This window comes from Sylvia atricapilla, chromosome 9 (genome assembly GCF_009819655.1).
Source record: "Sylvia atricapilla isolate bSylAtr1 chromosome 9, bSylAtr1.pri, whole genome shotgun sequence".
NCBI classification, from domain to species: domain Eukaryota; kingdom Metazoa; phylum Chordata; class Aves; order Passeriformes; family Sylviidae; genus Sylvia; species Sylvia atricapilla.
Genome location: NC_089148.1, coordinates 23,671,803 through 23,688,818, shown reverse-complemented (window position 1 = coordinate 23,688,818; position 17,016 = coordinate 23,671,803). Strand labels below are relative to the sequence as shown.

The following is a 17,016-nucleotide window of genomic DNA, read 5'->3' as shown; positions in this document are numbered from 1 at the left end:
TCAAACAAGCCAATAATCACTCATATATAATCATCTGCAGCATCTGGTTTTGCATCACATTTAAGGAGAAAGTTGCTCGCTCTTTCCCCTTTTATCCATAAAATTCACTTCCAATTCCACATGCAGTCTTACTGCTCACCAATCTATCAATTACAACTTCTTTACTAATTTTTCTGAGAAATGAAGTTGTATTTATTAGAAGTAAATACCAGTACATGGTATTGGAATAAACACCAATTCTGTGACATTTAACTAAAAGCTAGTATTGGGATACTGATTAAAGCATTTGGTGAAGTTATGTTCAAAACTCAGCACTACTCACATTCTGCTGCCAATAAAATCACCACTGATTTATATTAGACATAAACCCAAAGGATTAGCATTATGAATTGCTAATATCAAGTGTTCATTTTGATCCAAAATTATATATGCTACTAGGGCTACTTACTTAAAGACTTACACAGAGACTGCTATGTTTGTATTTAAATTTTTCTGCTTGTATAAAGCAAGTGTCACATATAAGTAGGTGAAAGTTGCTGGGATCTGATACCTCCCTCCCAGAAAAATAGATGAATTATATATTTTTAATTGCTGCTTGCTATGTTCTCTAAACCAGACTAATAAAAACTGCTTAACTATGCAAAAAATGTAATTTAGCAAAAATAATCAAACTTCAGCAGAATTTCACCACCAGTTACTTCTCCAAAACCCTGACTATTCAGTTAAGACACTACAGTTTGCAAATGTGCACAGAAATAGTTACATCATGGATTTCCACAGACACAGATGCATTGTACTCAGCTCAGGAAACTGAAACATTCTCCAAAGAAAGACTTCTAAGAGATTTGATAACTTGAAAGATCTCTGGCCTTAGACATCCAAAATAATGCAACACATCCCCTTTCTCTGTATTAGTATCTGAGGCCTCTGATGCAAACAAGATTAGCTGTTGGTCCTTTATTGTAGAAAGGTTTTGTTACCAGGTACACCATGCCCATATGAGCCCATTATGTTTATTTCAATTTAGGCTTTTTCCTTGAGATAAAAATTACTTCACATTTCAAAATATTGGCATTTAGGGCTAGAAAACATCTACTGGAGCACCAAATACAGCCTTCCTGACTGCAAGAAGTGTTTGTGAAAGATGTGGGGCAAAGGTGCCTTATGTCATAGACAAAGAGCAGAACAGTCTTTCTGCCAGTCCTGAGTAAAACATCCCAGCACAGCCAGGACCTTACTTCTACAGTAGGCAGCTCTTAGAAAACTTTCCATCATACCTGCAGGCCAAAAAAACAACAAGCACCTCATAAACCAAGGCCCATGATTCCATCTTTATTTGTACACATATTCACACCCTACACCCACACTCACATTTTCTTTTGATTGAAATATTTTGCCTCCTGGGGTACTGTGAGAAGACAAACACTTTTAAATTCCTTTCAGAGGCAAGAAATTAGCTTTAAATCATTGGTTGAAATAGCTTGAAGTTCTAGTAATCAAGAAATACATAACTTTAACACTGGATGTTTTTAAGAACAGACTGTATTTTTGTTGAGAACAAGGTTGTGCCTTGTAGCACGGGAAAGATTAATCAATATCTTGAGATGCCTTCCAAAAATATATTTTTTAAAAACAATCTTAAATCAAAAATCCACCTTGATTCACAGGATCATTATACACTTGAGAAAGAAGGAAAAAACCTCCAAATGTTCACAACCCACTTTTGTATTTAACAGCTTTTTAAAGCATCCTTTGCGGACAGTCGGGCTGTAATGGTGCAGCAGTGAGCCTGAAGGTCATTAAATGTCAATGCACAGTGGTGCAGGAAAACTCAAACTAACACTTGAGCTGCTTTCACACGGGCATTTAAAATAGAATGGCTTATTGCTTCTTAGTGGTTGCAGCACCTATAATCAACACTTCCTCTTAACTGAGAAATACAGGGCCATTTTACACATTCAAAAGCCAACATGATGTTGTTGTGGAAATAACAGCTGGCAATTCTATGCAAACCCCTAATACGATATTTTTTAAAAAGTCAAATTTGACTGAAACAAGCCTAGTCATATGAAAAACAAACCCAGCCTTCTATCAAGCCTAAAAGCAAAAGTATATTCTGCAGTGTTTCCCAGCTGTCTTAATGCTGGGAATCATATTTCCTTGCTTTTCTCAACAGTCACTGTACTTAATATTGATATGATGTGTTTTTCTTTCTCACTCAATCCTTTTTGTTCTGTTTTGTGTTTCCTCCTATTGAACAAGGATCAGTGTGAAACAATCTACAAAGTGTTTCGAAGCAATACAGAATCTGAATTATGATAGTACACTCATTTCATGTGGTTGATCTATTACAGTGAAGATGCTGATAGTGCATTTGTCCAGCTCCAGTTGGGGATTCATGATAGGGCAGATTTGCCTGAATGGGAAAAACTCAGAACAGTCAAAAGGAAAACAAAATTATTTATGAATTCGGTAACCCACAAATCAGCATTCAAGAAGTTACTTTAGAGGTTGGATCTCAGTCCCAAGGAATGTATTCTGCTATTGCCAAACCTGTAAAATCTGCTGCCATTCAATATTGGTTTACTGTGCCTGCTAGTTGAGGATCACATTTAGAAAATGCAAGGAGCAGAATATCTGTTACAACCACTGCCCACAAATGATACAGATTTCCATCATGTCATGGATATACAATCTACCAGCTCAAATAAAAATCCTGCAATGCTGCTCTCCTAGTATCATTTGCCTGAAAAGTGTTCCCTGAAAAGGCTTCATAATAAGTATTATACATGGAGCACTTTTTCTTTTAAAAAGTTCTGACTGCTTTCAACAGCTCACATTCTATATACTGATAATGCACAGATTTATTAATTCCTGTTAATTATTTCTCAGGTTTCTTATTCAGTCTTTATGGATGAACTGGGTAACTCATGAGGACCCTCAAGAAAATTAACATGAACAAAGACCTTAGCTGCACATTTAGCTGCCAGGACTCCTGTAACTTTTTCTTTTTTGCACTCCTCTGAATTACTAACTTTCCCTCCAACATGAAGATCTATCACAGATATATTATTTAGGATCTTTCAGTTTTCGTTATGAACTTTGTATGTTTCCAGAAGATGTGAATCGCTACACACTTGGTTAATATACCATAGAATGAAATAAGGGAATTCTGATTTATTCTGATCACCATTGATTTAGTTCACTATGGCAGACTAAGTGGTTCAGGAACACTTTTTAAAATTTTGTGACATCCCCACATTAGTGGAAGAAAGGTGAAGAAGGAGGGAAGACAGCTGAGGGTATTAAGAAACCAAAACAAAAATATAAAAAATCTAGTATGGAGACTAATTGCACAGGCAGCTATAAGATTCCTAAATTGCTGTTGGTAATATGTGCACAAGAAGTCTCAGCTCTAAACACATCTGACAAACAAGTTCTGTTTATGCCATTCCAAGGATTCACTCACATGGTGACAGCATTAGCACATTTCTTGCTCTCAGATACTCTTTTTCTTCTTTCAGGAATTTCTGCTTAGCAGAAACTAGTATTTGTGTAAGCATCTATTCCAATCTAGTACCTGAGATAATAAAAACAACTTACAGTACTAGAATGAATCATTGCAAATGACTTGTTGGAAGTGAGTCAAGTTTTCCTCTCATCAACATTCAGCACCAGTGCCAGAGCAAGCAGAAGAAAAAAGAAAGCAAACACAAAATATAACAAGCAGAAAACAGAGAGGAAGAATAATGTTATTTCTCAGTTTAAAAGAGAAATTCAGAGCTTGAAACTTTGTTTATGAAAGTCTCATTGCAGTGACCTGCATTTGCACAGAACAAACAAAGAGGAATTTTCATTCATTTTGCATTATTCTGTACCTGTGGAGGAAGTTAAGGGATACATTTCCAGAAAGAATGAGCCAAAGATGTGCATACAAGTATCTCTAACAGATACAATAATGGTAGCATACAGCTACCATTAATATAATACATTATTAATTCAGCAAAATTCACTTCCTCATTGAAGTTAGTTTCTTGCTAAAATAAGCATATATTATGTTATTTTCAGGTACCTCCTCTTCTATGACCTGTTGCAAAGAATTAATTGGCATCACTACTGCAACTCTGCCTGTCTAATAAGGGAGAAACAATATCACATCTTTGACAACAGGTAGTTTATGATCAGCATAAATTTACAAATGCAGTGTTAGTTAAGCTTAAATTTTAGTTTTACAAATTCTTGTAGAAATTTCTTCTTTTCAAATTCTAACATGTTCTCCAAAGAATATTCCATCAAACAGACCAAACCAAAGGCAGTAAGTATTCAGAGTTTTTAAAAGACCTACAAAATAAGTTTTAAAAAGGATCTCCATTCCTTGGGAAAAAGAAAATAGATCACAGAATAAACCAGGCATCTTTGTCACCCTGTTACAAATATATTATTGTAAAGTCATGAATCTTTGTTTTATAGGTTTTTGGTGTTTTCAGCAAAATATAGAAAACTGATGTAGCTGTTCCTCAAATAAATTAACAAAAAAACCCCAACAACTTTACAAAACATTTGCAACAAGAAAAGAACCCCTCTGTACTCTCAATTGTACACATGTGAACTTCCTAGAGAACAAACAGAACAAAAAACCTGCAAAAGTGTAAATAAAGGCAGACTTTGGTTTCTGTGACCCATCTGGAATACATAATTTATTTTCAGAACTCATTCATCTTTGCAAGTACCCCCATGGAGCAAAATAAATAAGCTACATGGAAAGATTCATACCAAGATACTCAACACCAAGTCTTTCACATGACTCCAAGCAGGCCTTTTTTGTGTTTTCATAGCCATAATCAGTGGGCCACAGTTTGGTGGTTATCCAGAGGTCCTCTCACTTCACACCACTGTCCCTGATGGCCCTTTGCAGGAGGGACTCACAGCCGTATCTTTTCGCTGTGTCAATACGACGAATGCCACATCCCTGCAGGGCATGGAGCACTTCGGCATGGGAATAGCCACCCCGGTAGGAAGTACCTAAACACACAAAAGCAGAAGTGAACTGTCAGCAGTGAATTATGAGGGGCAGATTTTAGCATTGTTTTCATTTTTTTCCTTTTTTGTTTTTGATGTATTGTCACTAAACCTTCTTGTTTAATTCTCATTTCCTAATAGTAAAGAAATGGGAACTGACTGATCTTTAGGCTTGGAAAATAGATGAAGCGGGAGAAGTTGGTGCTGATCAGAAGCAACTCCATCAAAATCAAATATCAACAGCATTTAACTGTAAAGAAGTGGTTCAAGGAGCTAGGCTGAAAATCATCAAAGAGAAAACACATACTTTATGGAAAATTAGTATATGTCTCTTAATTTTCATACAGAAGCATAAAATTTACAGTTGAAAGTATTTTTAAAAACCTCAGAACCCAAAAGACTTTTAAAACCATTTACTTTGCAAAAAGCCTATCCTGAAACCTTTACTCCTGTTCAGCTGTTGAACTCCTGGTAGCTTGAAATCATTATTGCATTGTACAATCCCAGGCTGGGCCACACTACAGGTGCCGTTCAAATAATGTCAAATTCAGCAGTAACCAAAACAATGGAATCCTACAAAAGAGTTACAGAATGGGCATGCAGGGAGCTGCAGTAACAAAATCCTGTTACTGTATTTGTGTGGGGATTCACTGGACTGTATTTTGCATGTCAAGGGGACGGAAGGAGGAGGAGACTCAGCAGGAAGAGCAACCAGCAGAAGGACTTCAGATAAAGAACTGGTTGGAGAGCAAGGAGGATGATGTTTCTACTTACCCTTTCCTGTTAGTTGTTTTTCCTGCCATGAGCCCCTCACCCATTCACCCTCACTCCATACACTTCCCATAAACAGTATTTTCTACAGTTTGTTGGAGGAAATGCTCGGTCAGTTCCAGTCAGCTCCCAAAGTCACCTCCTTCCAAGCTGATGATTAGCACTTAAAGGCCCTCATGCCATAAAACCAGGCAGCACGAAACGGCTCCGTCACCAACTCGGGACACAGCCCTGCACAGTCCTGAACAGGCCACAGCAAGACGGCTTCAGCCACTGCTAAATATAAATAAATGAATGAAGGACTCCAGGGTAAACTGAAAGTTGTACCCTTGTCCTTCCCTCCAAACATGGTACTCATTTCTACCCCAAACACTCCCTGCACACGAGGAAATGACCCCTGCAGATGGCCACCAGCCTGGCAGGAAAGGCCACAGCTGAAAGCACCATAGGCGCTCTTCCTCAGAGCCCCCGACCCAACCGGGCGACAACGCCAGAGGAGGCTGCAAGGCTTTCTCTCATGCTTTTAACAGCACACATCAAGAGGAGAACTCAGAAAGGTCCCACTTGCATGGAAGGCAAACCAAGTATTCCTAAATGCTTGTTATTTTTGCTCATTCCTAATCTTAGAAGAAAAGCCAGTGAGTCTTGCTCAAAGCTCAAATTCATTTAAACTAAGATATAATATGGTCTGATCTCCCACCCATACACATCAGGATCATGACATCCTGCTGATCAGAAAAGGACAATTTCCACTTCACATTTGAGGCCAACAAAATGTGGAGTAGAGAATTCTTGACTTATCTTCATGGATTTTAAAGTGAAGAAACTATAATACTACATTCCTACAATTTTGACATGTATTTTATAAGTAATTTACTTGCCAAACATAAACAGAGTTTAAATGTTCTAAAAGACAAAACTTTAAATATATTTTTCCATAGCCACTAATTATGATTACTAATTGGCTTAATTTCTGAGTCAACTAGAAATAAATTTCTCTACAACTTGTTTTATATCAAAATAACTTCAGCTAAGTCAACTTGGTCTTCAAAATAGCTATTTCAAAATCGTCATGAATGTTTAAAAATTTAGATGACTGGAATTCTACTAAACTACAATTATGGGCAAAGAATATATATGCAATTTTACATTATTCAAATCCTAAAGGAATGTTATTACAGAATTATATAACTAGCACAGAAAAATTACTATACTTCTTCACAACAAACCCTTCAGTTTTAATATGCTGGTACTGGTGCAAAATAAATGAGGTTGTAACTATTGTGTCTGTTTCTGGCTAAATGGACATTTCTAAGCACAGAATGAATGGAGTTCATTTAGAGGTCTTGCAAAGGGACTCGGACGCTTTTCATGCATAATGGATTTCAGTAAGAACATTTAGGACAAACAACTTTTTTTTTTTTTTTTAACCCTTTAGGTTAAAGGAAGAGAGTGGTTAAGAAGGAAAAATCAGAATAATTTTGTTATTGTTCCCCATTCAGTGATGGCATGCACACTTGTTACACAAGAAATAAAGACAGCAAGATCAATCTGGAAGAAATTATCTCAATTTCTGTGCCTAAAAATGAACTACAACAGTCCTTGTGCACTACAACAGTAATTAAAAAGAAATCAACAATTATTTAATATTACCACTTTGCAAGCCAACTTAACCATGAACAATAGGTTATTCAGTTAATTATGCTACTAATATAACACTTCTAGACTTTAGAAACCATAGAAACTTTTCTTGTATTTACACAGGTGATTAAAGAAGTTACTAGTCATCGATGCAGAAAGATGACAAAAGTGAAGTGACTGAACTTTCTAATTCTTTCTTCTATTAGAAATTCAAACAACGCTGTTTGAACACATTAACTTTCTTACAGGTTTGGGATTCCCCTTTGCTCATAGAGGTGTAATTCACACTGTACGTATATATTTAAAGATAGAATCTAATCATGCAGTTAAAACTAGTATGAACCTGCACCCTTTCCATCCCCTTCCAGTTTGTAAAAATATTTAATACGTTTTTCCCTAGAATTTGCTGATAAGAAATAGGAAATATTTCAAGAAACTATGTCACATATAGGTAAGTTTGGAAATGCTTCCTATTTTTTCGCTAATATTTTAACTTGTTTCCTAGGGAAATAGCACTGTTGCCTCACTGATTGTGCTAAGCCAAATTTGACAGACCACAAGACATGCAAGACAATTACATTCCTACGGATTTTGTGAAAAACTGCTGGTTGTAAGGGACAAGGATACTGCAGTGAAAATATGGATAGGTCAGAGGACACAAATCCATAGAAAGTAAGCTTAATTGGTTACACTGTTATTTTGTCACAGTTACTCATCACTTTCCTGCTACCCTGAAGAACTCTGCCATCAGAACTGGAGTGAGAAAATGCCCTGACAACCCATAAAATGATACAAAGATTATTAGAAAAACAGATTCCTATTCACAGTGCAGTTGCTACTGTGGAAAAAACCCTGACATACCAATCAGCAACACCACCCCCAACCCCTCAAAAACAGAAAATCAGCAACATCTCCACCCCTGACCACACGAAATATGTAAAACAAGTAACAAACCACCCACTCTCCCCCCTCCCAGATTTATGCACAATCTCAGCTCTCAGCCTCATTAAACTTTCTGCTCTCTCTCACAATGCTGTAGAACTATAAAGAGAGATCCAAAGCACCAACAGTTTTTCAAAACAGAACCAGGATCTGCTTTCTCTCCCTGCTTTCTCCCTCCTTTTGGGGCAAAGTGTCACGTTCTTTGTGAAATGATTATTCATTTGAATATATAAAAACGTCCAGTGACATGAGTAACTTTGGCTACTTGAATTCACTGGAATAACATTAGGAAAGTCCCTGCTGGTGAAACTCTAGCCAGAATATTTAGAGATCACATCAGAGATTAATGATCTTCTGACATCAGTACTAAATTTAAAGAGTTGACAAAGAAAACACCTGAAAAATACCATTCCTTGCTTATTTTTTTATCTCAAAGTAATCAGTCAAAAACTCTCAAAAGCAAAAGCTCAAACATTCTTTTCTCAACTTTCACACACTCATTGTGTATATATAGTATTGTATACCATATCAGGTTTGAAATACCTGATTCTATTAATTTTATTTCTATTATTTCAATATTACATCAATAAAACATACCTAATGAATATATTGAATTTTTTGGTGTTCATATAATTTGATTTCCTTGATGAGCAAATGTGATGATAAAACTTAAAATGGCCATACATAATGCAAAAGAACATATAACACATTTCAACGTTATTTGTTAGCGCACTCACAAAACCACATGCCTCTTCTATGGCAAGGCTCAAGGACAGACAGTCCTTACTTGCTGTCCTTGCTGTTTGTCTTATATCCTCCTTCTGATTTTGTATTCATATGATTCTCTAATAAGCTGACTCAGACTGTTAAATGGCCATAAAAAGAGTGTACACTTTCAGAATTATTCACGACCCTGAATAATTATTGGAGAGGAAAACCCACTAAATTTCAGGCAAGGAATGGAGCAAAACAAGTTCCCCCTTTAGCAGCAGCAGTTAAATAATTTGATTTAATAAATGCTTTTATTCAAATGAAAAATCACAGTTGTATCTTAGCCAATCAACAAAGACCTTCTCCATGAACTTTTCTCCTGGAGCCCTTCTTTCTGTTATATTCCCCCACACCATCCCTACTGCTGCTCTCAGACACCAGTAATGTCACACTAACTTTCCTATTACCACAGCACTGGAACCCAATTGTTCTCACTGCCACAGTAAACTATTTGGCATAGTTTTATCCCAACAGGGTCAGTTATTCTGAAAATCCTATGCAGCATCTGGTGACAAAGTATTCAAGGATCCTCTCTCTTTCCAGAGTGTAGGGCTTCTCTGTGCAGCAGGTGAAACCAAAGCCAACCTTGCTATGAAGTTACTACACGCTACAAATTTCATGAGGCAACTAGAGACTACTTCAAGGTAACAGATCCAAATTTAATAACAATTACTTTTACAAAATAACTTGGATATTTTATTCAGAGTACAAGACTGGCACGCAACATATATATAAAATAGGGCAGCTGCTCCTGAGGCAATGGAGCCTATGGAGACAATGGACTTCTGGAAATACTGGTAGAACACCATCAACAGTGAAAGACACTAAGCAGACTCCCATTATCTAATCAATGGTTTCTAATTGGTCAGAATGAAAGCAGCACACAGGTTTATCTAAAACCCAGTCATTGATGGCAAGTTTCCCTTACCTCTGTAAAAGTTATTTGGATTATGAATGGTTTAAGATTTCTAGTATGTAAGTTTTACTTTGGTAATGCTTCTCTTTTTTATTCTGTTGTTTGCTTATTTGTCTGCTAAATATGATCCATTGCTTTGTGCAAAGGTGTCACTCTGGGACTGTTTTTCCCCTGTGCAACTCAGAATGCACTAACAGAATTCAGTAACAGGAGCAAAAAAAGTATGCAAGCATGATTTTCAACTTTGCAATTCTACTCAGGCAAGTCTCCACAGGCACCAAGATACAAAATGCATAATACAGCCTTGTCTCAAGGCAAGAGGGTAGGAGAGAGCCATTACGTGTTTATTATGTATCCAGGGAAAGGGAAGCCAGAATTGCTGGTTTTCTCTCTTCCTGAGAGGAAGGAAGAAATGGCAATGAGCCACTGTTGACAGAAGCACTCTACTCCCCCATCCCAAAGAGGCTCTGACTGCGAAGAATATTCAGATCATCTACTGTAAAATGACCACACATTTCTGTTCACTGACCCACCATTTATCTCCTCAGAACCTCAGACAGAAAGTAGACGCAAGAGTAACTTCTCAGAATGTGTCCCAGGGCAATCCCAGAAAGTCTGCAAGTGGCATCTGATATGAGTGGGATGCTATTGCTCTGATATGGCATCAATTCACTAACAGATTTCTGGCAGCACAAGTAACTATCACCCCCAAAATGCAATTTTTTTTTCAGCAATAGTAAAGAGATTTCCACTGGAAAAGTGCCAGCTATTTAAATCATTCATCTGTAGTAGTCAAATATTTTAATCATGCAGAATCTATCAATAAAATCTGGAAAGAGAGCTGTACATTTGGAAGGCAATTATGAATGTGTAATTCATGTAGAAATTTCATAAGCAGAGCAGCAGCACACATTTATTTAAATGTCTTTACAGACAGACTGCCAAATCTTGAAGCCTTTCTTTCACTCCACACTTTCCCAGCACCGTGAGAACTATTTCTCATTAACAACCAAATTGGTTTCAGATGCTCTGCTATAAGATGTTACCTTAGAAACCATTTGGTAAAAGACTGTGGCTTCCTTCCATAGAAATCTCAAGCAGTGAAAAGGCAGATTTTCTGGCATAAATCAAATCCAATTTCTAGGGTTCACTAAACCTTTTCTCCTCAGAATAATGTTTTGTGACTAGATCTTAGCAGTTAATAGTGCGCAAAGAATTGCTGGTGTGAACCAGTTTTAAATTATTTTCATTCTATTCCCTTCTTAATTCAATTGAAACTTCCAATAGTTACCATACCTTGACAGAATCTTTAACTTCATAACTATTAAGGATATTTACTATGTGCAGCAAAGACTGAACAAAAATATTATTTTCCTTCCTTTTAAAACATGTCCTTAGATTACACTATCTGATAAGGATAACATTAGTTAACTAACATTAGATATTTGGAGATACTTTACAAATGAGACAAATACTATGAGACAACCCAATTTTTTTCTCCTCTATAATACTTCCACAAACAAGAATGATCAAAAGAAAATAAATTACTAAGCCCATATTCTGTACTTAATTCGAACATTATCAAAACAATTCCTGCTGTGAAAGGTTGACTTAAAAATACATTATATAAACAATTTGTGATTACACATAGCCAACGTCCAATTATGTAGAGGGACAGCAAATTTAAGATGTGTAGTTGAACATGAGACCAATAATTCAAAGCCATTTAAAATACTATAAAGACAATATTATAGGAAAAATTATAAAAAGAACTGTGATTTGTAGTGACTCATAGCTTTACACAATGAAAATGTATGTACAATAATTACCATTGTGATACCCTAATTCAAGCTGATGGGTAATTTCTGACATCATACCAGTGCTCTTTACTTGCAGAGTGTGCTAGTGAATGCTGACAGACCCTCCACGTGACACTGCGAGGGCTGAGACCCGTGTGTCCCAGCGCTAACTAATTGTGTTCATGAGCTCCAAGGACAGCAACAACCCAGCTCCCCTTACTGCTAACTAAACTGAACAATTAAGAATGCCTCCCATTAAATGCTTATTTCCCTCCACATCATCTTAAGAACTTGAAATGCATTTTCTGAAAGTTTCTGAGACAAAAAACATCTCCTCCAGCCCTCCTCTCACACTGCGCATCCAGCCTTAGAACTTCACGCATTAGAATGCAAAGCACCTCCATTCAGGCACTACGAATGACAAACAGACCTTCAAGTTATGAAACTGCTGCAAAGCCACAAAGAGGGCTTTCCCCCTTCTCTCCCTCCTTCCCCTTTAACAAGGATTTTGTATCGCTCTCTGTGCTCTACTTTGCATAAATATTAGAACTGAAGAGAGTTCAGGAATTAGTACCTCTCTTCTCCCCATTTGGTGGCATGAGGAACTGCCACCAAATTCAGGTTACAGCAGCATGTGACATCACCATTCAATGCTGCCAAAACCATGCTAGCAAGCTCTGGCAAACAAAAAGAGGTATGATGACTAAAATCTGCTGCATGAAGGTTGAAAGATAAAAGCTTAGCTCTCTCTTCCCCCCTCCCTAAAGTTTGGTATAACCTTTTTACCCTAAAGAAACATTCTGGGATACAAAAATCAGATATACTGGAGCTTGCTTCTATGTTAATTTCAAACTGCTTACAAATAATTTGTTCTTCTCTTGGGCAGTTAGGCTTGTACCATTTAAAAGTCTTAACGGCAAAGGAAAGTTAAAAGCATACACACGAAGTGCCTCTGCTTATACTGACAGAAGTTTTAATTATTAAACAGCAGCAGAAACCTAAACTGATTTATTACTCAGATTTAGTGAAGAACATCTAAAATACATCTGTATCACGTCAGCGATGCAGTGGTTACCAGAAAGAATTCAGTGTGAGAAAGGAAGCTATTTTTCTGCTATTAAATCTCAGTTCATATGCCACAAGGTAAAATCCCCAGCAAACATATAAAAAGCTGACCTCATAGATTTGTAGGTGTACAAGAGAGCAGAGACAAAGCAGCAGCTTCCCTCAGAAAAAGAGGAGCATATTTTTGTACCATGTAGGCGCTGATGTAAGCAAAAGTTTGTTTAAGGAGTAAAACAGCACCAGGCTGGAAGGAGGTGAAGCTGGAAGAAAGCAAGGAAGGTGGGAGCTCACCAGGCTTAGGCAGGCTGGGAGAGGACACTGCTTTGTTCCACTGTCTACAAACATCCAGGGATATGGCCACATTCCGTACAGGAGAGAAGTTAAATATCTGGAGGCCCTCAAAGATCAAGTACAACTTCTCAAGGTCAGATCTACTGAAAAACTGCATGAATTGAGACAGAAAGATTTATAAAGGTGGCATTTCGTTCATCACAAGAGGCTATTAAGGCAACTTGGTAACCATGGGTGCGAAGCAGAGCCTCAAGAGAATAAAATAAATGGTTGAGACATAAAACAAAGGGAAGAAACAAACAGCCAATTCTTATTACAGGATAAGATTAATAGCAGGGAGTGCCATAGGTCTTGGTACCAGGACCACTGTTCCATAAATTTCCTTAAGAATCAAAGCCATGAAGAAACAGGAGTCATGAACGGAAAAAAAAAAAAAAAAAAGGCTGTAACAGTAGAAAATTAAAAAAAGTGAAGGCTTGACTCTACTGCCATTGAATTGAAAAGAGAAATCTCATTTTATTCCAGTCCAGCAGCACTGGGTCTTTTTTTGACCACAGCTAAGTTTAAGAATGAGAATAAGCAACTCTAGGATTAATAATTAAGAATTAGGTAACTGGATTAGTAATACATAATGGAATGTTAAAATACTTCCATTCAGCATTAAGATTTAAGTTTATGTAGCATTTTGATGAAAAAAACGCCAACACAACCTGATGCAATGAAAGCAGGGCAATCTGATGCTGTGTGTTTTGCCAGGAGGTTTGTTTGTTGTGAAAAGAACTGGGAACAATACAAGTCCTGAGTGGCTGCAATGCAAATGATGCAATGTCTGCATGCAATCAGCAAAATAAAGATGAAGCAAAACTTACTTTTACGATTTATTTACTTAGACAAGGGTACAGCAGAATATCAGGAATGTTATCTGTGAAACACCCTGAAATGAGGACAGAGATTTTACTGGTTTCCCTTGAGTGAAGGAATTGTGTGTGTGTGTCTTACCTTCCTCCAGGCTTTGGCTGTTTGACCAGAAGCTGCTCAGAGCAGTACCTGTCTGCCCTCCCAGCTACAGTACCTACAATAAGGATGCTGAGCATTCTTGAGTGACCTTCTGTAAAGAACATTATTACTAATGACAAAATACTCAGGGTGTTTGACCTGAAAAAGGCAAAATTATTATAAAGACTTGATTATTTTGTTGATGTCCCTTCCCAAACAAGCATGCACTTAATTTTATTCTTTAATAGGAGGGTATCATTGAGACTTTTTTATCTCATCAAGTTGTTATTAATTCTAGCTGCCTCAAAGACTACATAGACAGCAACATTACACAAAGAGGTTCTATGTATTTTTGGTATCACCAGCACATCTTTTTAAGAAATCACTGGCCACTCGACCAAGCCACCTGAACTTAATTATTACCATCCCCCAAAAAAACCCCAAACAAAACAATAAACACAAATTAAAGAAAAAAACCCACACATACACAAAACCCTATCCTAATGGCAAAGTAACTACCATAGAAAGGGGAAGAAGAGAGTTTCAATAGTAAGTACCAAAACAATCCTGAAGAAACGTCAACCATTCCAAATATGACCTTGACAAAGGTCCTAATAGTTCAGTTACAGAAAGAAAAGCCCTTGTGCTACTGAATTATGGTGCTATAGATTGGCATTTTCACTCCTCTGACTTAAAAAAAAAAGGAAGTGACAATCGTCTATGTGAGAGCTTCCTACTTAACAGAAGTAAGCATGAACAGCTCAAACTATGCATTTTTCTTCCAAAACCTGACAAGGATGATACTGTGTGTGCCATTTTGAGACATGATAAATTTTTGAGGATGCTGCTTTAAGTAAGCACCAGGCATCCTGCAGTTAAGAAACAGTAAGAATATAATTTTCTACTACAGTACAAAGTCTCACCAACAGATTCTCAGACACAAGTAGCTCCTATGGCAAAGTGTAACTACATCTGTAACTTCTAAACAGCGTCACATTTCATTTCAGTTATTTACCATGCACTTCTAAACCACTAATCTTATTGGCAAGATGGTGAATGTATCCTTTTTCTAAGGCAATCTACAGCCACTGTGAGGTAATGTACTCTCTGGGGGATAGATTTACACTTGAGACAAGTATTAGGGCCAAAATGCCAATTCATCTTAGACTTAAGTCTACAACAGTAGAAAGCAGCCTTTGTAATAAAAATTGACCATAAACACGCCTGACCCTCTGCACATGAATAATGTTGGCTCACACAACAGTTAGCATTAAACCATATGAAACATAAAGTCACCAGCAGTTTTCACAATCATACAATAAACATGTGCAGATTATTTTTATCTGTTAAAACTCCAGCCATACAACGTATTTGTAACATAAAAGTGAGCTGCCTGATAATAATTGCTTGGTGTCTCAGAAAGTCAGCTTATTTTACCATTGCCAGCAGACCGGTCTTTCTGCCAGACATAAGACACTAAGAATATGCATCTAAGTAGATACAAAATTTTGAATGTACACAATTTGGCATGTTATTCTAAATAACCCTTCAGACTGAACACAAATTTTGCATACTCCATGGCCTTCTGTGGTGTAAAATTTGTCTTTCTCACTAGAGATTTTAATGGAAATGGATTCTTCTCACTAAGAACAGTTTCTGTAAGAGCACAGAGCCCCAGAAAGAGAATAGTAATCTGAGGAAAGACTTAACCTCCTTCACCCCATCTTCCCTTTTCCATCAAACCTTGACTAACTTACTGAACTTCTATACAAATGACAAATAACCTGTGGCATGGAAACCCATTAAAAAAAACAAAACCAAACCAAAAAATCACCATCACCGATACCTTTTGATTACTGAAGCTCGAACAGGAACAAGATATTTTTGACAGAATGCTATTCCAGGGTGTTGTTGCACTCTCTTGAGTAACATGTTCTGGCCAAGAAACACATAACCTGTCTTCTAATTCAGCTCTCAGATACTACAAAAGGGGTTTCATCACTTTGAAATAATTTGCAAAGCAAGCTGCCTTCAAGGAGACACAACTGGAGAATTGAAACCATCTTTATGAATATTTAGCATATTTCTCTCTCTGAAGCTTTTAGAAAGATTATCTAGTGACAGAGGCAATATCCATATCTAAAGTTGTCTTCGAGGGACCAGATAGCAATTAGGTCTGAATGTTTAGAGGGGTAAGAAATGACAACCAATCTTAAATCCTGCAGAAAATGCATTCACATTTAAGAAAGTTTGCCTCTACATCATATCCAAGTAAATTTTTTGCAGTGCCAATATTAGTTAATGCATGTAAGACTGTAACAAAAAAATAAGCCATTAATGTGGAAAAGAGAGGTTAACTGAGAACAGCTACCATAAAGATCCCATTGTGTTGCATATGTTGGGGTGCATATTGTGGTATTTATGGCTTGACCACAAATGCAAGCAGGGCAAGTCTTCACCTTTTTTTCCCCTCCCTTCTTTACTTAAATTCTCAGCATTTTGCAGTGTATTCCAAGGGTTCCTTAAAATGACCTGACTGGTTCCTGTCTATTACACAATCCTCAAAGATCTGCAGACTGTATAAAGCAATATGTAAAGCGTTACTCCAGCAAGACAAGTAAGTGACATCAAAGAACCAAATCCTGCTCATGACAACACCACCATTGTAAGTCAAGGGAAGTTCTTTGAAAGTTAAGAGAAACTCCTGGAAAGCCATCCTTGGCAGAAGTTACTGGGCCAGAAAAGTTCAAACTTGATTTTCTTGTATGCCACTACCCATTTTATTTACTGTGGTATGAATTCAGG

The 17,016-nt window shown here is 37.1% G+C and overlaps 1 long non-coding RNA gene across 1 annotated transcript in view; it reads right to left on the bottom strand.

The window, feature by feature from the left end:
* LOC136365043 (uncharacterized) overlaps positions 1-17,016 on the bottom strand; it is a 31,108-nt gene that overhangs the window by 13,132 nt on the left and 960 nt on the right. Inside the window, exon 2 of the long non-coding RNA XR_010744263.1 lies at positions 4,774-5,022. This is a non-coding gene — a long non-coding RNA (uncharacterized lncRNA). The remainder of the gene's footprint in view (positions 1-4,773; positions 5,023-17,016) is intronic.